This window comes from Cupressus sempervirens, chromosome 7 (genome assembly GCF_028749045.1).
Source record: "Cupressus sempervirens isolate cs-2001-9-10 chromosome 7, ASM2874904v1, whole genome shotgun sequence".
Taxonomy (NCBI): Eukaryota; Viridiplantae; Streptophyta; class Pinopsida; order Cupressales; family Cupressaceae; genus Cupressus; species Cupressus sempervirens.
Genome location: NC_143124.1, coordinates 162,355,966 through 162,367,324, shown reverse-complemented (window position 1 = coordinate 162,367,324; position 11,359 = coordinate 162,355,966). Strand labels below are relative to the sequence as shown.

The 11,359-nt window shown below is 39.1% G+C and overlaps 1 pseudogene across 4 annotated transcripts; it reads right to left on the bottom strand.

Moving 5' to 3' along the window:
• Nucleotides 1-743: 743 nt before the first annotated feature.
• On the bottom strand, nucleotides 744-4,678 carry LOC149546019 (pentatricopeptide repeat-containing protein At2g27610 pseudogene; annotated as a pseudogene). Of its 4 annotated transcripts, none has more exons than XR_016353639.1 (3): nucleotides 1,986-4,678; nucleotides 1,518-1,565; nucleotides 744-1,394 (listed from the first exon to the last, which is right to left on the bottom strand). The product of XR_016353639.1 is annotated as a pentatricopeptide repeat-containing protein At2g27610 pseudogene, transcript variant X3 (transcript). The 4 variants fall into 4 exon arrangements; XR_016353640.1 differs by having other exon boundaries at nucleotides 2,009-4,678; XR_016353637.1 differs by having other exon boundaries at nucleotides 744-1,565.
• Nucleotides 4,679-11,359: the final 6,681 nt, after the last annotated feature.

Sequence of the window (11,359 nt, the reverse complement as noted above, 5' to 3'; positions counted from 1 at the left end):
AAGCAAAGAAGAAGATGAAGAAGTAGGACAATAAAATGGAGAAGAAGATGAAAGAGAAGTAGAATAAGAAAAAGGAGAAGAAATGGAATATGAAGAAATAGTTGTACAAGAAGAAAAAACAAAAAAATGAGCAAAAAAAGAAGCAAGGAGAAGGAGAAGATGAGGAGGGGGAGGAAGGGTAGGTGAAAGAGAAGAGGGAGAAGAAGAAAATGGAGGAACAAGAAGTAAAAAAATGAGGAAAAGACGGGGAAGAAAGGGAAGGAGAAGGTAGCGAAGGAGAAGGCCAAGAGGAAGAAGGATAAGGGGAAGATGAAGTGGACGAAGATAAAGAAAAGGCAAACCAAGAATAAGAGGAAAAGACAAAGAAGAAGAAATTAAAAGGAGTGATGCAACTAAATGAAGAGAATAGAATGGAGAAAGAGGAGAAGAAGAAGAAGAAGAAGAAAAGACAAAACTAGAAAGGCAAAAAGGAGTAATGAGAAAGGGGAAGCTGGAGAAGGAGGTGAATGAGAATAAGAAGGAGAAATACAATTGATTTTATCTCCCTTCAATTTCTTAGCATATAAAACAAGATATATCTTTCTATCGGCATAACTATTGCACCTCCTGTCGGTGCATGTGCTAGTCTTATACAATGCCAGATAAGTGACCAACACATTTTGTCACATGCTGTCAAAACTCAATGTTTTTAAATCATATCTTACCAACTCTGAACAATATTGGCAATCCCCATTATTCCAACATTATGTAACAATTTAAGATCAACGAGCATATTATAGGACAAGACTCATTCAGATACAGATCGCTTAGTAGATGTTTAACAGGAAACTACATTCTTCAGAGACTTTATGGTGAATTTTTCTTTTCCACAGATTAGGCTTTTGGTCCATAGAAGTCCAGTGGAAGGCCGGGAGTTGGAATAGCATGAAGATGTTCTGCCTCATGCATGATAAGGCCTTATAGTTCTGACATTTCAAAGTTCTCTGGAGTTACTCCTTGAGCAAGACTCTAATAGAAGCACTGTACTAGGTGGACGCAGCCAAAATGGATCAAGGATAAATCCCAGGGCATGCTGATCTGCTGGCGGGAGCAAATGGCATGAGTTCAAAATCTGGACCTTTTACATTAATTTGTCTTTGTAAAATCTTTTTGGCTTGAAATCATTAGATTGTACCGTTTACATCAATTTGGCTTTGTAAAATCTTTTTGGCTTGAAATCATTAGATTGTTCCCAAAAATTGGATCTGTTGCAATTGCCCAAGCATTGACAAGAACTTAAGCTTTCTCTGGAACTCGATATCCCTCTTTTGTGGATTGCTCCATAGGCTAATTTGGAAGGAGCAACGGGAGCAAGCAGTTGAAGTCTTAATGTTTCCTTTACTATTGATTGCAGCCTGCAGGTATTGAAGATGAGGAAGATCAGATTGGTCCACCATACAATTGAATCCAATTATAGAATTAGGCTCCTGTTACACCATCTTTGTTGCTCATGGATTTCTAAGCAATTCTGAGATTACCCATTCTAGTGTAGATCCTGAAGTATCTGAGGATGCAGACAAGAAGTCCTGAAAAAATAGACAAAATGTTGTAAAGTTTAAGAAAAGCGTGAAGAAAACATGCATTAATCAAACTCACAAAATGTTGGTACAGTTAAAGAAAAGCATGAAGATAGCATGTCAATCTATAATTATAAAAAAGCTAATTAAAAGGTTGATGATCAAACCATCATAGAAATTTCTTATTAGAGGCAGAGGTGACCGTCAGATTTCAAGCGTGGTGGATTGGAAGAAATGTAATTATATTTTCACTAATTTTATATCAGTAAACCTGTTTCTAAAGAAAACTGTAACTTGATTAAATCAAACCTATGCATATTTGACTCTGTGGATCATATGGCCAAACAAGACTGAGCCTAAGCAGGCATACTGATTTTAGTGAACAAGGAAAAAAACACCCAAAACAAAAGTGTGAAAAAAGGAGCTTACAAATATTAGGGTTGTGTACATACAAAGACAACTTTCTTGATGTGGTCTCTTGTAATATTGATCTCCATGGACTCATCTTCAGACATGTCGATACCACTGAACTTCTTCTTCTTTGAAGATGTCCTGTAATATGCTCGATACTACTGAACTTCTTCTTCTTTCAAAGTGTCCATTATAGGACAAGTCTCACTCAGATACCACGTGAAAAATCTTAGTAAGCTTGGTTTGTCTTCGCACATGATATCACCGTGCAGATCAAGCCAATCCTGTGTTTTGATCCATTCCCAAATGTAGTTCATAGGGAGCTTAATCTTCATCTTCCAGTAGTTGCAACGATCTCTGCGCCTTATAGATTTGGTCAGTGCCCAACATGAAATACATGAACCTTGCTCTTAATCTCAATCCAGCTAACCCCTGCTTCTCTGTTCACTTCCCTATCACTCATCATTTTCCTCAGCTTCGCTGCATCATTCCACCTGCCTCTAGCAGCGTAGAGATTTGAAAGCAACACATAAGTTGCTGAATCTTTTATGTCCATTTCAAACAGAGATTCTGAAACACGTTCTCCAAGCTCTAAATTGCCATGAATTCGGCAGGCAGCAAGCAGAGTCCGCCATACTGCAGGCGTGGGTTTGAATGGCATCAACTTGACCAAACACTGAGCCTCTTCCATAAGCCCGGCTCGACTAAGAAGATCAACTACGCATGCAAAATGTTCTGCCCTAGGAGAGATTCCATAGTCCCGGTTCATATGATCAAAGTAGTAACAACCTTCGTCCACTAGGCCTAAATGACTGCAAGCATTGAGAAGGCCAACAAAAGTAACATGATCTGGCCTTATTCCAGCATCTTGCATTTCTCTAAAGAGTTCCAGAGCTTGTCTACCATGCCCGTGCTGAGTAAGTCCACTTATCATTGCATTCCATGAGGCAACATCTTCTCTGGGCATTTCGCTAAATGCAATCCAGGCATCATTTATATTCCCACATTTTGCATACATATCAACAAGACTGATACCCACAATGGCAGTAGATTCAAATCCAGAATACAGGATGTGCACATGGATTTGTTTTCCTTTTTCCAATGTTGCAAGATTTGCACATGCCTTTAGAACACTGCAAAATATAAACTCGTCGGGTTTCAAGCCTAGCTGCTGCATTTGATAAAAGAGGTCCAGGGCTTTGTCACCATCACCCTGGCGAGCATATGCAGCAATAAGCACACCCCATAATATCAAATCTCGTTTGGGAATTTCACTGAATACTTTGACTGCACAATCCATCCTTCTACAGGTAACAAGCATATCAATAAGCGTTGTTCCCACATAGAGATTCCCTTGAAATCCAGTTTTAATGACAAGGGCATGTAACTGCATGCCCTGTTCTATAAAAACTAAGTTATCGCATATCCTGAAAACAGTTGCAATGGTGAACTCATCGATCTTCAGTTCCGCCATTTGCATTTGTCTGAAAAAGTCAAGTGCCTTCTTATCATACCCATTCTGAACATACCCTGCTAGAATCGCATTCCACGACACAAGATCTCGTTCAGGCATTTTATTAAACACACAAAATGCGTCCTCTATCCTTCGACAATTGGCATACAAGTCAATAAGGGCATTCCATAAAGACACATCCAGATCAAGCTGAGATGTAATCACATTGGCGTGGACTGCCTTTCCTAGTTCTAAAACCAGACTGTCTGCGCATGCTTTGAGAATAATCGCAAATGTGAACTGGTTCGGAAGCATAAAAGCCTGCTTCATTTCACAAAAGAGTCTAAGGGCTTCTGTTCCATTCCCATTTTGCACATATCCGGCAATTATTGCATTCCACGAGACAACATCTCTTTCAGGTATTTTCTCAAACACATGGCGTGCAAATTCCATGCTCTTACTTTTAGAATACATATCAACAAGAGAACTTTGCACAAACAACTCAAACTCAAATCCAAATTTCACAACAAGAGCGTGAAGTTGTTTACCCTCTTCTTTTAATGGAGCAGTAGCAACCCCTTTAAGCAAGCTGCCAAACGTGAATTCATTTGGCTGCAGACGTCGTTGTAGCATTTGGTAAAACAACTCCATTGCCTTCTCATGTCGGCTATACCGTATATATCCCGCTATAATCCCATTCCATGAGACGACACTTCGTTGGGACATTCCGTCAAACACTTGGCGTGCATCTCTTAAAAACCCACATTTTGAATACATGTCGGCCAGATTATTGTTAACAAAAGTGTTTGGCTCATATCCTATTTTGATCATGTGGGCATGCATACATTTACCCTTCGCAACTTCTCCCCACGTACCTGCAGACTTTAAAATAGGGACATACAAATCTAGGCTAACCCAAGTGAGAGGCTTCCGAAATGCCTGCTGCGGCAATCCAATCATGCTCATTACATATCTACATGTTACAATATAGAAATGAAGGCAAACAAATCGTTATACTTTGAACCAATTTCTTATCAGATCATATTTTTAAAGAAATCTTGTTGGTGAAGTTTTCATGGACCTTGGATCAAAAACTTATGGAGAGTTCAGAAATTAGAACATGATTCCAGTTCCCGAGCCCTCCCACTTCTCACTTTTCCGTGTCTGGTTGTTTTATCCGCTTTGCGTCTTGAGCTCTTGGAAGTCCAAGGAACATAGGTACTCATGAACTTGGTTGCATGTTCCAACCTCGTGAAGGGTTGGGTTTGAAGGGTTGGGTTTTGTGGGGTAATTTATTTATTTTTCAAAATATGAGCTTTTATTTTTTTTAAATAGATGAAACAAGGTGTGGTTAGAAATTGTTGCATTAGTTTGGGAATGATTTTGTCATTTGTCAAATGTATTTATTTCAAATTTTTCATACAAAGTAATTTAGTAGGAAAATAATGATATCTATGTAGAAAAAATGGAGGGAAGGGAGCAATCATACGAGCGAAGGAAGAATGCAAGGAGGATCACAAAGACAAACAAATTAAGAATCACATAAGTGATTGGTTTAAAATCAACAAGGTAGGAGAATGGGCGATCGATGCACAAAAGCATTCTCGATAGAGCAACTCAAAGAAAGATTCATGCAAAACTAGCATAGAGCAATGAATCAATATTTTAGCTTCCAAGGGCATAAGAGCAGAAACTATGATGTTGGTGTGCACAATAATTGGGACAAAGATAAATAACTAAATAAAGAGTTGCTAGTGTAGAGGGGAATCAGAAATCACAAATTGCAATGTGTCTTTTAGGGAGATTGGTGGGTTGATAGAAGCTACATTGAATACGAGGTAGGGAAAGGAAGGGGAGGTTCTATGAAAAAATGTTGCTAGAGAATTATTTAGAAACTTTCCCTTCAAAATAAGAGCTCCTACGTCTTAGTGTTGCATAGTTAAACATGTGCTAGAAATTGTCTCACCAACGTGGGAATGGTTTTTACCTTTTGTCAAATATTTAATTTCAAGCTTTTATTAAAAAATAGATTTGAAAGAAAAATAATGTTCTCTATATGGGAAAAATGGATGAAGGAAGCAATTGGAGGAAAGGGGGTGACAAGAATAACACGAGGGGGATCACACAGGGAAACAAAATCAGAATGGCACAAGTGATTGGTCTAGAATCAACAGGTCATGAGAATGAGCAATCAATGCATTAAAACATATTCTAGATGAAGGATCTTGAAGAAAGATTTATACAAAACTAGCATAGAGAGACAAATCAATATTTTGGTGACCAAGGGTAAATGAACATAACTGTCACATTGGAGTGAGTAATACTTGGGTCAAGGATAAACAACTAAATGAAGAGCAATAATAGGTGTGGCGAGGTATCAGAAATCACAATTCACAATGGGTCTTTCAGTAAGGTTATTGGGTAGATATAGGTTATAGGTGGAACATTGTTTTTCAAGATCAACAAGTTATAGTTCCTATAAAGAAATATTAGTTGGGAAACAATTGGGAAATAAAAGGGGGTTTGCCATGGTGCAACTAAACAATAGAATAAATTTGGATGGTCTTCTCTTAGCAACCAAGTAACAAGCTCAATTAAGTTTCAACAATTCGTGCAAGATATGTAATTTCCTCAAAAGAAATGATTTCCAAAGGTAAAGGAATGAAAGGTTCTTGTATAAGGGCCTTCCAAGGGACAATGACTTGAAATCCTCGTGGTCAAAGATAAACCATAATATGGCACTTGGTGGAGTGGATCATATAAAGAATGTTATTAAAGAAAAAGAGAAAATGTTGTCAGAGTAAGAAACTCTGAATTAGAATAACGAAATCCCCGATAAGGGTTTCAATCCATTTCTTTTGTAAAAATTTGTTATAGTTGATGTAGACAAATTGTTCAACATGAAATAGATGGATTGAAGGATAAAGGGATTGTCCTTGTAAGAACTTTCCTAAGGCAATGAATGCAATGTCAAAATCTAGAACCTCAATAGATAACATAATACGAGAGACAAGATGATATGATCAAATGAATAACTCAATAATAATCAAATGATAATCAATAAATACATCATAGATGGGCCTCAATATATGGTAAATGCATGATAACTAGGAGACATGTAAAGGAATATAAGCTAGACAAGGTGTAATCACATGCCCACCAAAGGTGGATCATCCTCCATTGTGCAACAAAGTATGTGTAACAATGTGTTAGCATGAAGCTGATGATATTCCTATGGGGGAGTATATTAGAATTATTGGATCTACATGATTCAAATATTATGTGTTGCATTCATAATAATGTTAGTCATTGATATCAATATACTAGATATTTTGTGAACACTGACAGAGCTACAGAGGTAGAAGTGTTTGGCACAGTTCAAGGATTGAAGATGAGTTTATGTGGACTTGGGATTATGTTCTACAATATGTCTAGATGTTATAGTTAAGAGTGTGCACATAATTATGAAGACAAGATAGAGTTATGAAGATTTTGGTGAAGGTATCTTTCAGACAACATTCGTAAAAAGTGGGTACTATTATTTTGATTATATCTTCTCATAGACATGGAATTTGCTTGAGCGGGCAGAAAAGGAGGATGAAGACCATGATGGACATGCTTTGGTTTAGAAAACATAATCTAGATATCATTGAGTGAAAATTTATGAAGACTATGAGCCAACGGTTGTTTGTATTCTTGGTTAAAGTGTAAAATTATAATGTAACTTATATAGTAATATCTTAAGATGGTCCTATATTATTATTGTAAATTGGGAAATCCTCAAGGCTAACTCAATACCTTTTTTAGGACTTGGTATAAAGGAAATGTGCTTTCATTGGTTGTAATAATCCGTGAGATCATTTTGTATGGTATGGGGTTATACCTTTGTAATATCTATCATGCGAACTTGGTATGCAAAGTTGTGAAGATTAGAGCATAGATTGGTGCAGTTGTGGCACAGTGAGCTTACAAAGGAATTGTATTTGGCAAGAAAAGTTGTTGGTTGGAAAATTTTTGTTTCACATTTTATTATTTGGAAGCATACCATAGACACTACTTGGATAGTGGGTGAAGTGGTCCTCCTTTCAACTTCTAACAAGGTTGGAATCTCCTTACAAGGATTTAAAGTCTCATAACAGGGGCTCATATGTACTTGTTGTATTTCATTGACTCCTAATAGGGTCTATCCTGACATAGTGCAAGATAGGAGAATCCCCAAAGGAGATGTCCTAGCCCCTAGCAAATAACCACATAGCAGAAACACAACAGCAAGAAGCAATAACACAAGATCTGATACCAAATTACAATACTTGATTTATAAATAGATAACTGATTACATGCAATGTGTCGGGTTGTAAGGCCTTCCTAGTTATGGCCAACTACAAAGCAAGTAATAGTTCCGCAAGATCCCTCAAGATCCAATCCAAACCCTAGCTAGTCCAGATCCACACTCTAGTAGAAACCCCCAAGGAAGAACTCAACTTGTGTTCACAAGCCCGCCAAGCAATCTCCTTGTTTTCCAAGCCACAGCTACTAGCTCTTCTCCAAATTCGTTCTTCCAAGATCCAAGTGTAAAATGCCTCACATTCAGCACTCTGTCCACACATTCACAACTTCATCACATTCGGTGCTCTGTCCACAGACTCAGGAAAATTCTCTCTTCAACTACTCTCCACTTCTCCAAGATGGATCCATAATGACTAAAGACTTCCCCACAACCCCTACTTATACCCAACTAAGCCACAAGTCGACCCAATTCATTACAAACATAATTAAATTCCTTACATTTAATATAGGTCGTGCCGCAAGTCGACCACAACACACATTAAATAAACCATACATAAATTAAATGCCTTAAGTCGGCTCACAAACAACTCAGCACCAACAAAAACCAAGACCAAACCAAATGTCAGCAAAGCCAAGCCGAGCACCAGTAAATCCACAAGCATCGCCGAGCTCCAAGACCATGTTGAGAAACAAAGACCATGTCGAGCTCCAAACCATGCCGAGCTCCAAAGACCATTCTGAGTCCCATAGACATGTCGAGCTCCCAGACCATGCTGATCTCAAAGACCATGCTGAGCTCCATAGACCATGCCAAGCTCCCAAAGCATGCCGAGCACTAGTCCAAGCACCCTCCAAAGAAACTACCGAGCTTCCTCCCAAGAACTTCAAAGTAGTCACTAAGCAAACCCAAGATGCTCCTACATCAGACTCCTCGGGTAAATAGAAAAGTGCGTCCCACACTTTGATGCCCAAAAGAAGATCAGCAACCATCTTCATTTTCACCAAAGACTTCCACTCCAACAAGGACAAGAAAACCAATTTGTACATCATCCATATCTACATCATTATTTCAAACACCCGAACCTCAACCATCCAATCAACATGCTCACTCCCAGGAATAAACTAAACATAATGCTTCATCACCAAATCCTCATCCACATTAGCAACTAGTGAATCCACACTAGCAACAACCAACTCCACATCAGCAGCAATATGAAGATCTCCATCAACATATGACAAACTCACAACCCTAGCAATCTCATTGCTCACAACAAGATGCTCTGTAGTATACAACTCACCACCAACAACAACCAGATCATCCACGACCAAGTGCTCTACAATTTCCATATCAGACTCAACCAACTAATCATGAAAACCAATCCCCATTTCAGCATCCACAAGGTTAGGAGTATCTTCAGCAACAACCTCCAGCTGCTCTACAAGTTCTTTATCAGACTCCACAATCTGATCAAAAAAACCAACCTCTTCCACCTCAACCTTGGTATGCCATCTTCTCTTGCGAACAAGTCTCTTAACCAGCCAAACAACTCTCTTCTAGATCGGTAGACTCCAACTCCACAAACAGCTACAGAATTCCTTCCTCACCCCATCCTGAACTCGATCAACCAAGCTAGTCTCAAATCGAGTAGTCATCTCAAAAAACCTTCTCTCCACCACATCACAGAGATTTTCAATCATCTTAGGGTCCAATCCTCTTGGATCCATCTACTAAGATCTTTGTAAATCCTCAGCAACAAATCCTTCCCACGATCCTTGTGACAACCTCAAACTGTTTGCAAGTTAGATCGCAACCTGCCACCTCTCATGAACAATCAAGAACCACATCACAAGTCTAGGACCATGGATCTGCAATCCACAACTCTCTACGATCATGCCTTAACAAGATCAGTCTTCCATCTTTGCATCCATCGATCCATCTACAAGCCCTTTGCAATTGCAAGTCAGATCCACGATCTGCCACCTTACAACCAAGATATCTAGGACTCTAGAAAGAAAATCCACCACCAAATCAAGATCAACTCAGATCTTCTTCTGCAACCCAAGTCCTGGTGCAAACTGCCTCAACTTTGATGATCTATCTACATGCTCAAGAAAAACCTTCACTCTGATACCACTTGATGCAGTGCAAGGTAGGAGAATCCCCAAAGGAGATGTCCTAGCCCCCAACAAATAACCACACAGTGGAAACACAACAGCAAGAAGCAATAATACAAGATCTGATACCAAATTACAATACTTGATTTATAAATAGATAACTAATTACATGCAATGTGTCGGGCTGTAAGGCCTTCCCAGTTATGGCCAAATACAAAGCAAGTAATAGTTCCGCAAGATCCCTCAAGATCCAATCCAAACCCTAGCTAGTCTAGATCCACACTCCAGTAGAAACCCCCAAGGAAGATCTCAACTTATGCTCGCAAGCCCACCAAGCAATCTCCTTGTTTTCCAAGCCACAACTACTAGCTCTTCTCCAAATTCGCTCTTCCAAGATCCAAGTGTAAATTGCCTCACATTCGGTGCTCTATCCACACATTCACAACTTCATCACAATCCTGCTATAAACTGCCTCACATTTGGTTCTCTATCCATAGAATCAGTAAAAATCACTCTTCAGCTACTCTCTACTTCTCCAAGATGGATCCATAATGACTAAAGACTTCCCCAAACCCCTACTTGTACGCAACTAAGCCACAAGTCGGCCTAGTTCATTACAAACATAATTAAATTCCTTACATTTAATATAGGTCATGCCACAAGTTGGCCACAACACAAATTAAATAAACCATACATAAATTAAATGCCTTAAGTGGGCTCACAGATAACTCAACACCAACAAAAGCCAAGACCAAACCAAGTGTCAACAAAGCCAAGCCAAGCACCAGTAAATCCACAAGCATCACCGAGCTCCAAGACCATGCCAAGCAACAAAGACCATGTCGAGCTCCAAACCATGCCGACCTCCCAAACCATGCCGAGCTCCAAAGACCATGTCGAGCTCCAAGACCATGCCGAGCTCCCAAAGCATGCTGAGCACCAATCCAAGCACCCTCCAAAGAAACTATCGAGCTTCCTCCCAAGAACTCCAAAGTAGTCACTAAGCAAACCCAAGATGCTCCTGCATCATATCCTCTAACAAGGAACTTTTATATTAGTACATCATTTTGAGGGTACCATCCCATTGAGGTTTCCCTCTAATCAAGGGTTTCCCTAGTTAACAAAATATGATGTTATTTGTTGACCCTATGGCAAGACATATTGTCAATTAGTGACAAACCACTTAAGCTATCCAGGAAGGTTAGCTAATACCGTAAGCAAGATTTCCACCAGGGAGAAGATTTTAGTGTAGCCCAAACAGATGAAGGTATACTTTGTTAACCAAGCTTGTAGTATAAACCAAGCTATTGAGTATTACCAATAAAAGCAGTGTCATGTATGAACCAAGTTCACAGAGATAATTGAGATCTTTTTGTAAACTGAGTTAGCTATGTCGCCCGAGTTTCATAGTGTTATCTGAGCATCCAATGCTACCAAGAAATAGTATTACCAGAGATCACTGCATTTCTCGAGTGTCAGCAAAAGATCAAAAGCATTGTATTTCCTGAGCATCAGTACTTAAGATGACTTAAAGGTA